We start from the raw sequence: 12,577 nt of genomic DNA, 5'->3' as shown, positions 1-12,577 counted from the left end.
ACTCTGTCTCAAAAAAAAAAAAAAAAAAAATGGAACCAGACAAAATGATCCCTTTTGTGTCTGGCTTCTTTCAATATTGAAATGTTTTTGAGATGCATTTGTGCTGTTATGTATGTCCTTAGTTCATTTTAAAATTACTTCTGAGCCACGGTCTGTTGTGCTGCTATACAGACAAACCGCTTTAACAGTTCACCCGTTGATGGACATTTTATTTTATTTTTCCAGTTTTTGACTTTTATGAATAAAGCTACAATGAACATTTCTGTATGCATGTATATATTTCTTTTTGGAAATGTGTGCTTATTTCTCTTGGGTAAATACTTAGAAATGGAATTGCCAGGTCAGGGGGTAGAGGTGTGGTTAATGTACGTATAAGAAACTGTCAAACTGTTTTCCAAAGTGAAGAATGGACTTGATTTTGAACTTGTGATTAAATCATGTTCTGCATTGCCTGCCTTTATTACACAATAACTTTTTTTTCTTCTTTGGGTAAGAGAGAACGTATAAATGGCTGTATCTCTTTTTTCCTCCCTGTGTCCATACGCTTCGCACATATTTCGTATGATACCTTCTATGAAGAAGTGGAATCTATTTCCCGCTCCTTGAATAGCAACTGAGCAGTTGGATTTTTTACTTGCTTTGGCCAACAGAATGCAGTAGAAATAGTGTACTGGCACCAAGCTCCAGCCTCGGGAGACCTCATGAGAGTCTGTTTATATTTTGGAACGCCACTACTGCCATAGGTACAAGCCTGGGCTGGCTAGATGGATGGGAGACCTCGTGGAAAAGGGTCCAGTTGTCTCAGCTAAAGCCATCACAGACCAGCCTAAAGCCAGCCTACTTCCTGACATGTGAGACAGCCCTGCCTGGATTAGCAGAAGCACCTACTCAACCCGCAGCTGATTACAGAAGCATGGGTGAGCTCAACTTTGAAGGGAAGGACCCATTGGCAGAATCCATAAACGTATAAACAATAGCAAGGCTGGGCACGGAGGCTCACACCTGTAATCCCAGCACTTTGGGAGGCAGAAGTGGGTGAATCACCTGAAGTCAGGAGTTTGAGACCAGCCTGGCCAGCATGGCGAAATCCCATCTCTACTAAAAATACAATAATTAGCTGGATGTGGTGGCGGGTGCCTGTAATCCCAGCTATTTGGGAGGCTGAGGCAGGAGAATCGCTTGAACCCAGGAGGCAGAGGTTGCAGTGAGCTGAGATCGCGCCATTGCACTCCAGCCTGGGTGACAAGAGCGAAACTCTGTCTCAAGAAAAAAAAATAGTTTGGAGGATTAGATGAATAATTGAAAGAACACGAACAAAGCTAATAATAAGGCTCAATACATTCTTCCTCTGGCAATAATAATGATAAACAAAACCACCACCTGTTCTTTTTACCTTAACACATTTTCTTACAGTAAAATCTTCCACGACTTTAGGACTAGAAAGGCCTGGACATGCTCAAGACTTGTCCTTCCAGTTTGGAGTATGAGCGCAGCATCACCACATGGTCTAGTGATTTATTTTCATCGATTGAGAAAAACCTCTGACAAATACAGAGTTGTCAAATCTCAAGTGCTTTTGCCATGGATTTGGAGTTTATGATATTACAATAGCCTTGCCAATGCCTTTAAAAGCTAGTGGTATGTTGAAAACAAGATGTATTCATTTGGTTTACAGGTGACTGTTTTGTGTGTATAACAAATCATAGGATCTTTTCCTTGTGATTTCTTAGCTTCTGAGACCCATTGCCTTTCTTTTTTTTTTGGGACGGAGTTTTGCTCTTGTTACCCAGGCTGGAGTGCAATGGCGCGATCTCGGCTCACCGCAACCTCCGCCTCCTGGGTTCAGGCAATTCTCCTGCCTCAGCCTCCTGAGTGGCTCGGATTACAGGCACGTGCCACCATGCCCAGCTAATTTTTTGTAGTTTTTTAGTAGAGACGGGGTTTCACCGTGTTGACCAGGATGGTCTCGATCTCTTGACCTCGTGATCCACCCGCCTCAGCCTCCCAAAGTGCTGGGATTATAGGCGTGAGCCACCGCGCCCGGCGACCCATTGCCTTTCACCGCTGCAAGGGACTATGGGCAATCGGCTGAAAGCTACTGATGAATGCCAATACTAGCCTATGATACAAGGCCCTTCGTAGACCAAGCTTCCCTCACACTTGCTTAATCCTGGCCGTTGTCATGCCTCTAATTTCACCTGCTACCACCACTGCGCTTGTTCATTTTTGTTGTTGTTGTTTTGAGATGGAGTCTTGCTCTGTCACCCAGGCTGGAGTGCAATGGCATCATCTCAGCTCACTGCAACCTCTGCCTCCAGGGTTCAAGCGATTCTCCTGCCTCAGCCTCCCAAGTAGCTGGGACTACAGGTACCCGCCACCACGCCTCGCTAATTTTTGTATTTTTAGTACAACCGGGTTTCACCATGTTGGCCACGCTGGTCTCGAACTCCTGACCTCAAGTGATCCACTCACCTCAACCTCTCAAAGTGCTGGGATTACAGGAGTGAGCCACCATGCCCTGCTTTGCTTATTTTGTTCTATCCATGCTGGGCTTTCGGCTGTTCTTCGACCAAGCAAAACAAGTTTGTTTTTTTTTTGCTACTTCTTTTGCCTGGGAAGCTTGCTCCTGGCTCTTCACACAGCCAGCTCATTTTTCCCTTCGGATTTGTGCCCAAATACAACCACAGCTGCTGAACATGGAGGTGGGAGGAGATGAGCAATGAGACCATTCCTTACATGGCATTTCCATGACACAGAGAAATCACTGCAGGAGCACAGATGATAGCAAAGCGCAGGAAAATCGCTAGGAAGGGATGACTTTCCACTCTTTATTTCCTTTGTTATTCCCATTTTTAAATTTGACTTAATTTATTTTTCGTTTTTGTGGGTGTATAGTAGGTGTATATATTATGGGGTACACGAGATGTTTGGAGACAGGCCGCAATGTGAAATAAGCACCTCATGGAGAACGGGGTATCCATTCCCTCAAGCATCTATCCTTTGAGTTAGAAACAATCCAATTACAGTCTTCGAGTTATTTAAAAATGTACAATTAAGTTATTTTTGACTGTAGTCACCCTGTTGTGATATTCAGTAGCAAGTCTTATTCATTCTATTTTTTCCTTTTTTTGCACCATTTCTATTTTGTTTTTTAGAAACAGGGTCCTACTCGGTCACCCAGGCTGCAGTGCGGTAGCAAGATCACTGCTCACTGCAGCCTGGAACTCCTGGGCTCAAGTGATCCTCTCCCCTAAGTCTACTGTCAGGCTGAGACTACAGGTGTGCATCACTATGTCTGGCTAATTTTTTTTTTTTTGAGATGGAGTCTTGTTCTGTTGCCCAGGTTGGAGTGCAGTGGTGCGATTTCGGCTCACTGCAACCTCCGCCTCCCGGGTTCTCCTGCGAGTCTCCTGCCTCAGCCTCCCGAGTAGCTGGGACTACAGGCACACACCAACGTGCCCAGCTAATTTTTTGTATTTTTAGTAGAGACGAGGTTTCACCGTGTTGGCCAGAATGGTCTTGATCTCATGACCTCGTGATCTGCCAGCCTTGGCCTCCCAAAGTGCTGGGATTACAGGCGTGAGTCACCACATGCCTGGCCTGTTAATTAAACAAAAAATTTTTTTTATACAAACAGGTCTTGCTATATTGCCCAGGCTGGTTTCAAACTCCTGGCCTCAAGCAATCCTCCAACCTCAGCCTCCCTGAGTGCTGGGATTACAGGGATGAGCCACTTTGCTTGCCTTTAAATTTTTTTTTTTATTGTGATAAAATGTACAAAGCATGACATTTACCATTTTAACCTGCACTCCAGCCTGGGTGGCAGAGTGAAACCCTGTCCCCAAAACATACGTATATAAAATAAATAAAATAAATTTCAGTTTGTAGAAGTTAAAACTTTTAAAGATTGTGTTTAATAACCAGCTTGTGAAATTCCTGAAAACTTAACAACCAGCTCTTTAGTGCTGGGATGAGCCCAGGGTTCAGCAGTCTTGAGGCAGAACTCCAGCCTAGGACTCTCAACTCCACAGTCCTACTCTGTATCACTGGCCCCACAAGCCTTCCTGACTCAGTTGATCACCTCATCAGTGACCTTATCATAAACTGTGGCAGAACCCAGGCATCCTAACCACTCTCCCCACTTTAGAAATGTGGCTGAAGGGTGTAGGGGTCTCCACCTGTAGCCCCAGCTACTCAGGAGGCCAAGGTGGGAGGATCGCTAGAGCCCATGGGGTCAGGGCTGCAGTGAACCGAGATTGCGCCACTGCACTCCAGCCTGGATGACAAACAAGACCCTGTCTCAAATAAACAAACAAACAGCAAGAACAACAAAAATCTGTGACTGAAAAATACCTGGGAACATTGGTGGTGCTTTTGTAGCAAGCCAATTCTTATTGACTCATTTTAGGTCAAATACATACAAAATTTGACCTTCCCCAAGGCCATTCTACATTTGTTTTTTTTTTGAGATGGGGTCTCACTCTATACCCTAGGCTGGAGTGAAGTGGTACGATCTTGGCTCACTGCAATCCCTGCCTCCTGGGTTCAAGCAATCCTCCCATCTCAGTCTCCCAAGTAGCTGGCACTACAGGTGCGTTCCACCATGCCCAGCTAATTTTTGTTTTTTTAGTAGAGATGGGGTTTCACTATGTTGGCCAGGCTGGTCTCGAACTCCTAACCTCAGGTGATCTGCTTGTCTCAGCCTCCCAAAGTGCTGTGATTACAGGCGTGAGTCACCATGCCCAGCTTCCTTGATACGATTTAGATAGTTGTCGCATCTAAATCTCATGTTGAAGTCTGATCCCCAGTGTTGGAGGTGGGGCCTAGGGGAGGCATTGGGGCCATGGGAATGGACCCCCAGTGAGTATCTTAGTGCCATCCTTGCTGTGGTGAGTGCGTTCTCACTCTGTTAGTTCCCATGACAGCTGGTTGCTTAAAAGAGCCTGGCATCTCTTCCTATCTCTCTTGCTTTCTCTCGTGTCACATGACCTCTGCATGCCCCAGCTCCCCTTTCCCTTTCACCAGGAGCAGAAGCCACCTCAGGGCCTTACCAGATATAAATGCTTCATGTACAGCCTGCGGAACCATGGGTCGATATGCTGCTTTTATTTTTTTCTTTTTTTGAGACAGGGTCTGGTTCTGTCACTGGGGCTGGAGTGGAGTGGCATCATCACGGCTCACTGCACCCTGGACCTCCTGGGCTCAAGCAATCCTCCCGTCTCAGCCTCCCGGGCCGCTGAAATCACAGGCATGAGCCACCATGCCTGGTTAATTTTTAAATATTTTACAGAGACAGGGTCTTGCTCTGCTGCCCAGCTGGTCTCAAAGTCCTAGATTCAAGTGGTCCTCCCACCTTGGCCTCCCAAATCTTTTCTTTGTAAATTACTCAGCCTGTGGTATTCCTTTGCAGCAACACAAAAGGACTGAGACACTCCTACTCGATTTTCTCTGATGGTCTGGGATATACGTGTTTTGTTTTTAACAGCATTTTTGAATATGTAATTCACATATCATTTCATTCATCTATTTAAACCGTACAATCCAATGGTTTTCTTTTTTTGAGACGGAGTTTCACTCTTGTTGCCCAGACTGGAATGCAATGGCATGATCTTGGCTCACCGCAACCTCCGCCTCCTGGGCCCAAGTGGTTCTCCTGCCTCAGCCTCCTGAGTAGTTGGGATTACAGGCGTGCACCACCACACCTGGCTATTTTTTTGTATTTTTAGTAGAGATGGGGTTTCACTTTGTTGACCAGGCTGGTCTTGAACTCCTGACTTCAGGTGATCCACCTACCTTGGCCTCCCAAAGTTCTGGGATTACCGGCGTGAGCCACTGTGCCTGGCCAATCCAATGGTTTTTAGTACATTCACAGAGTTGTACAACCACCACCAAAACCATCGACCTCAGAACTTTTTCAGCACTTCAAAAAAGCCCAAACCCTTCAGTTATTACCCTCTTCCTTCACAACCTCCCACCCCTAAACAACCACTAAGGTACTTTCTGTCTCTAATGATTGACCTATTCAGGATATCTCATGTAAGTAGAATTATATAATATGTGGTCTTTTAGCCAGGCGCGGTGGCTCAAGCCTGTTATCCCAGCACTTTGGGAGGCCGAGGTGGGTGGATCACGAGGTCAAGAGATCGAGACCATCCTGGTCAACATGGTGAAACCCCATCTCTACTAAAAATACAAAACATTAGCTGGGCACGGTGGCGCGTGCCTGTAATCCCAGCTACTCAGGAGGCTGAGGCAGGAGAATTGCCTGAACCCAGGAGGTGGAGGTTGCAGTGAGCCGAGATCGCGCCATTGCACTCCAGCCTGGGTTACAAGAGTAAAACTCCGTCTCAAAAAAAAAAAAAAAAAAAAATAATAATAATAATAATAATATGTGGTCTTTTGTGACTGGCTTCTTTCACTTACTGCAATGTTCAAGGTTCATCTGTATTATAGCATGTGTCAGAAACTCATTTCTTTTTATGGATGCGCAATCGTATGCATGTGCTACGTTTTGTTTATCCTTCATTCTGTGATGGACATTTGGGTTTTTTCCACCTTCTGTCTATTGGGAATATTGCTGCTATAAACATTCATGTGCAAGTCTTCATGTGAACATGGGTTTTCATTTCTCTTGGGTAAAATACCTAGGAGTGGAATTGCTGGGTGATATGGTAATTCTATATTTCACCTAACAGGGAACTGCTAGAATGTTCTCCGAAGTGGCCATACCATTTTACATGACCACAGGTGGTGCAGGAGGAGTCTAATTGCTCCACATCTTCAACAACCAGAGTCCGCCCATTTGCCTGTTTATCATCTCCACCTGGGGGAACATAAGTAGCCTGAAGATTGGAGCTGCTCACCCCTGTACACCTCTCCCGCCCTGGAACACAGTGGATGATGCATAGCAGATGAGTGAATAACATCCCTCTTCTTCTCCTAGAAACTAGCATTGCACTCAGCAGACAAAGGGCTCTGGAAATTGTTGAAACTTGAAAAGTCTGTCAGTTGTAGAGTTTGTTTGGCATGCATACAATGGGCATTGTTTTTTTTTGTTGTTTTTTTTTTTTAGACGGAGTTTTGCTTTTGTTGTCCAGGCTGGAGTGCAATGGCAAGATCTCGGTTCACCACAACCTCCGCCTCCCGGGTTGAAGTGATTCTTCTGCCTTGGCCTCCTGAGTAGCTGGGATTACAGGCATGTGCCACCACGCCTGGCTACTTTTGTATTTTTAGTAGAAATGGGGTTTCTCCATGTTGGTCAGGCTGGTCTCGAACTCCCGACCTCCGTGATCCGCCTGCCTTGGCCTCCCAAAATGATGGGATTACAGGTGTGAGCCACCATGCCCGGCCCTGACTAATTTTTTTTGGTAGACATGGGGGTCTTACTATGTTGCCCAGGCTGGTCTCAAACTCTTGAACTCGTGATCCTTCCACCTCAGCCTCCCAAAGTTCTGGGATTACAAGTGTGAGCCACCAAGCCTGGCCTATTAATATACGAATATAAGGATTAAGTGAAGTGATATATAGTCACCCCTTCAGTACCTCCCCTCCTACTTAAAATAAAATCCAAAGTCAAAGAAACCAGGATGCCTGGTTATCCTAATTCTAGGTTACTTGAACCTCAAAGCTCAGATGCAATAAAGATGCCCAAAACCTAGAAGAAAAGGACAGGAATTCCAGGAGGTCCAAACTTACTTTCTGGATTCTGCCAAGGAGAAACAATATCCCAGAAACAGCTTGGCAGCTAAGGGAGAAGCCAGCTGTGGTCCTTATCAACACTGACCATCTATAGAATCGTCCAAATTGGGGCGCTCGTACAGAAAACATAGATACTATTAATAATCACACAGGGACTGCAGGCATTAACCAGGACAGTCCTTGGCAAATGGAGCCGCAGGCTCACCCCAGTGTATCTATTTGCAGGATTTGGAGGGCCGGCCTCCTCAGCAAGCCTCAGGCGCGTGTTTGAGTTGCTCGCAGGCTGTTAAACTCTAGGCGCTTCTCATCAAAGTGTTTTTCTGATAAGAAGTTTGAAGTCCGCTGAGAATAATCCAGTTGAGATGAATGGGTTCTCTACTCTGTGTCCATGTTACAGTTTTCAAGCTTCAATAGCTACCTGCCTGGGGTCTCCTCTGTAAGTCACCAATAACCAGTTTGATTGTATTAAAGGCACTGAAGTTTCTCAGGTCAAAAAGAACTGGCATAACTGATATAGAGATAGTAGTTATTATTTTCCCAGCAGCTCTTCCACGCCAGGCACTGTTCGGAGTCATTTAGGCATCATGATCTTCCCTGGAGGTGGTTGCTGTCAGACCCATTTTACCGGCAAGGACACTCAGGCTCAGAATAAATAAGGAACTTGTGTGAGGTCACACAGCCTCTAAGGTACAGGCCTGAGAATCTGAATCTGGGGAGGTCTGACAGTACGTCCTGGCTCTTTATCTGTGTAGTCTTTTTCTTGTGTGGAGGTCTTTGATCTGCCCCCTCTGGAACCCTGGGGTTAATCGATCTCTCCACAGGAATCCTTAATCTGGTGTCCTCAGACTCCCAAGCAATCCTTGAATAGAATTTATGATACATTGATTAACAAACAGACACACAAAAACACATATATGCTCTAATCTGCATTTTCTCATTTTTCTCCTTTTCTTGATTTATTTATTTATTTTTTGAGACACAGTCTTGCTCTGTCGCTCAGGCTGGAGTGCAGTGTCGAGATCCCTCCTCCTCCCAAGCTCAAGTGATTCTGGTGTCTCAGCCCCCTGAGTAGCTGGAATTACAGGAATGTGCCACCACACCCAGCTGATTTTTGTAGTTGAAGTAGGGTTATGCCTATTGGCCAGGCTGGTTTCGAACTCCTGACCTCAAGTGATCTGCCCGCCTCAGCCTCCCAAAGTGCTGGGATTACAGGTGTGAGCCACTGTGCCTGGCCCATTTTCCTCCTTTGGAATATAGGCAAAGCACAGCAGAATTAGCAGTCCTTGAGACTGTGTCGCCAATGGAAACCAGATAGTTTCATACACACCAGAGTTACAAATAATAGGAAATATCATTTATAGTTATTGCTATTGCAAAATGAATTCCCACTGCATCTTGTCACTTAATGTGTTAATAAAAATGCACTAATATTACCATATTATATATTTGATTTAACATGTTTAGGGGAACTTCATTTTAATGTAATTGGATTTCTTGGCAAGCCTGTATGTTTTTTACATGTGTGAAAACATTGTCCTAAGAACAGAGCCACAGGCTTCCTCAGATAGCCAGCAGGGTCCATGGTACAAAATGATGGAACTACTGCAAAGACTTGAGGAATGGGCCATTTATTCTTTTTTTTTTTTTGAGACGGAGTTTCACTCTTGTTGCCCAAGCTGGAGTGCAATGGTGCAGTCTTGGCTCACTGCAGCCTCCACCTCCCGGGTTCAAGCTGTTCTCTTGTCTCGGCCTCCCGAATGGCTGGGATTACAGGTGCCCACCACCACGTCAGCTAATTTTTTGTATTTTTAGTAGAGACAGGGTTTCACTATGTTGACCAGGCTGGTCTCGAACTCCTGACCTCAGGCAATCCACCTGCCTTGGCCTCCCAAAGTACTGGGATTACAGGCGTGAGCCACTGCGCCCGGCCATCATTCCCTCTTTATGTGCAAAATTTCATATAATTTCTCCATAACATCACTAAAACCTGCACATGTAAGTAGAGAAAGCCTTAATGGAAATTTCTCATTCATTATTTCTTTACTTTTCTTTTTTTTCTTTTTTTTGAGACAGAGTCTCTGTTGCCCAGGCTGGAGTGCAGTGGCGCGATCTCAGCTCACTGCAACCTCCGCCTCCTGTGCTCAAGCAGTTCTCCTGTCTCAGCCTCCCGAGTAGCTAGGACAACAGGTACATGCCACCAGGCCTGGCAGATTTTTGCGTTTTTAGTAGAGACAGGGTTTTTACCATGTTGGTCAGGCTGCTTGAACTCCTGACCTCAGCCTCCCAAAATGCTGAGATTATAGGTATGAGCTCCCATGCTCAGCCCATTTATTTCTTAAATGGACATTAATTGGGCACCTCCTGTGTACCAGGCCCTGTGAGTGGCATGAGCGATACAGGAGAGGACAGGACAAACAGAGATGGAAGTCCCAGCTTTCGTGGAGCTGACATTATAAGAAGTCAAGGCAACAATCAAACAATAATCACACATAGAATTAGCTAATCCAAGTGTGATGAGCTGTGGCAGAATGCACTGGGAATTCTTTAACCAAGTACTGCTTGTCTAAGATCTGAAGAAGGAATGAGTGCCAACAAGGCAGAGAGGGTTAGGCAGAGCAGCCCAGGCCCAGCAGCAGGGAGCTGGAGCCGGCTCTCTCAGGCTCACCAGAGCCAACTCTTACATTTTCAGGAATTTTGTGATCTGATTGTTAAACACAGCCATTATTAAATTGTTATATGGCTCCTGCCTGTAATCCCAGCACTCTGGGAGGCCAAGGCGGGCAGATCACAAGGTCAGGAGATCAAGAACAACCTGGCCAACATGGTGAAACCCTGTCTCTACAAAAAATACAAAAATTAGCTGGGCATGGTGGCGCAGACCTATAGTCCCAGCTACTCAGGAAGCTGAGGTAGGAGAATTGCTTGAACCTGGAAGGTGGAGCCTGGAAGGTGAGCCAAGACTGCGCCACCGCACTCTAGTCTGTGCGACAGAGCAAGACTCTGTTTCAAAAAAAAAAAAAAAAAAAGTTATATAAACTTACAATTAAATACATTATATTAAAAACAGACAAACAAAATGTCTCTAGCACGGCTCTAGAGGTCTTAACAGGTGGAGACTGGTGTATTCTTATACCATGCGAAGATAATGGATTCCCTCCCTCCCTCCCTTTCTTCCTTCCTTTCTTCTTTCCTTCCTTTTTTTTGTCAGAGACAGGGTCTTACTCTGTTGCCCAGGCTGGAGTGCAGTGACTCAATCTTAGCTCGCTGTAGCCTTGAACTTCTGGAATCAAGCACTCGTCTCAGGTCACTCTCCCAGGTAGCTGGGCTACAGGTGCATGCCATCATTTCCAGCTAATTTTTAAACTTTTTGTAGAGATGTGGTCTCACTATGTTGCTAGGACTGGTCTCAAACTCCTGACCTCAAACAGTCCTCCTGCATTGGCTTCCCAAATTACTGGTATGACAGGTGTGGGCCACCACGCCCAGTCTCCCACACATTCTATCCAATTGTATCTTGAACGCCACTTATTTCAGCAGTGAAAATTATTTCTAGTATCCTTTCCAGCAAACCCTCTGGTGCAGGGTCCTATAACAACATCTGAAATGCTTAAGCAACTACTACTGCAGCGTGGGTTCCTGATTCGGATGCTTTAAATACTGACTAATTCACTCTGGGTTGCAAATTCAAGTTCATTAATACACGCTCCCTCCCACTCCACACTATTTGCTCTGGAGATTTTATTTTTTGAGACAGGGTCTCACCCTGTCGCCCAGGCTGAAGAGCAGTTGTGGGATCATGGCTCACAGCAGCCTTGAACTCTAGGGCTCAAGTGAGCCTCTTACCTCAGCCTCCCAAGTAACTGGGACTACAGGTGCATGCCATCAATGCTGGGCTAATAATAATAATAATAATAATAATTTTTTTTTTTGAGAGGGAGTCTTGCTGTCGCCCAGGCTGGAGTGCAGTGGCACGATCTCGGCTCACTGCAACCTCCGCCTCCCAGGTTCAAGCGATTCTCCTGCCTCAGCCTCCTGAGTAGCTGGGATTACCGGCATATGCTACCACGTCCAGCTAATTTTTGTATTTTTAATAGAAACAGGGTTTCATCATTTTGGTCAGGCTGGTCTCGAACTCCTGACCTTATGATCTAACTGCCTCGGCCTCCCAAAGTGCTGGGATTACAGGCATGAGCAACCACGCCCAGGCTATTCATCTTAATTTCTAATGTGATTTGAGTCCTGTATTTTGTTTGCTAACTCTGGCAAACCTAGTTAAAAGATAAAAAAATGGCCGGGTGCGGTGGCTCACGCCTATAATCCCAGCACTCTGGAAGGCTGAGGCGGGTGGATCACGAGGTCAAAAGATCGAGACCATCCTGGTCAACATGGTGAAACCCTGTCTCTACTAAAAATACAAAAATTAGCCGGGCGCGGTGGCTCAAGCCTGTAATCCCAGCACTTTGGGAGGCCGAGGCGGGTGGATCACGAGGTCAAGAGATCGAGACCATCCTGGTCAACATGGTGAAACCCCGTCTCTACTAAAAATACAAAAACATTAGCTGGGCATGGTGGTGCGTGCCTGTAATCCCAGCTACTCAGGAGGCTGGGGCAGGAGAATTGCCTGAACCTGGGAGGTGGAGGTTGCAGTGAGCCGAGATCGTGCCATTGCACTCCAGACTGGGTAATAAGAGCGAAACTCCGTCTCAAAAAAAAAAAAAAAAAATACAAAAATTAGCTGGGCATGGTGGTGCGCACCTGTAGTCCCAGCTACTCGGGAGGCTGAGGCAGGAGAATTGCTTGAACCCAGGAGGCAGAGGTTGTGATAAGCCAAGATGGCGCCATTGCACTCCAGCCTGGGCAACAAGAGTGAAACTCCATC

Source organism: Sapajus apella, unplaced genomic scaffold, assembly GCF_009761245.1.
Source record: "Sapajus apella isolate SASKATOON/1434 unplaced genomic scaffold, GSC_monkey_1.0 scaffold92, whole genome shotgun sequence".
Classification (NCBI taxonomy): domain Eukaryota; kingdom Metazoa; phylum Chordata; class Mammalia; order Primates; family Cebidae; genus Sapajus; species Sapajus apella.
Note: the sequence above shows the minus strand (reverse complement) of the source record.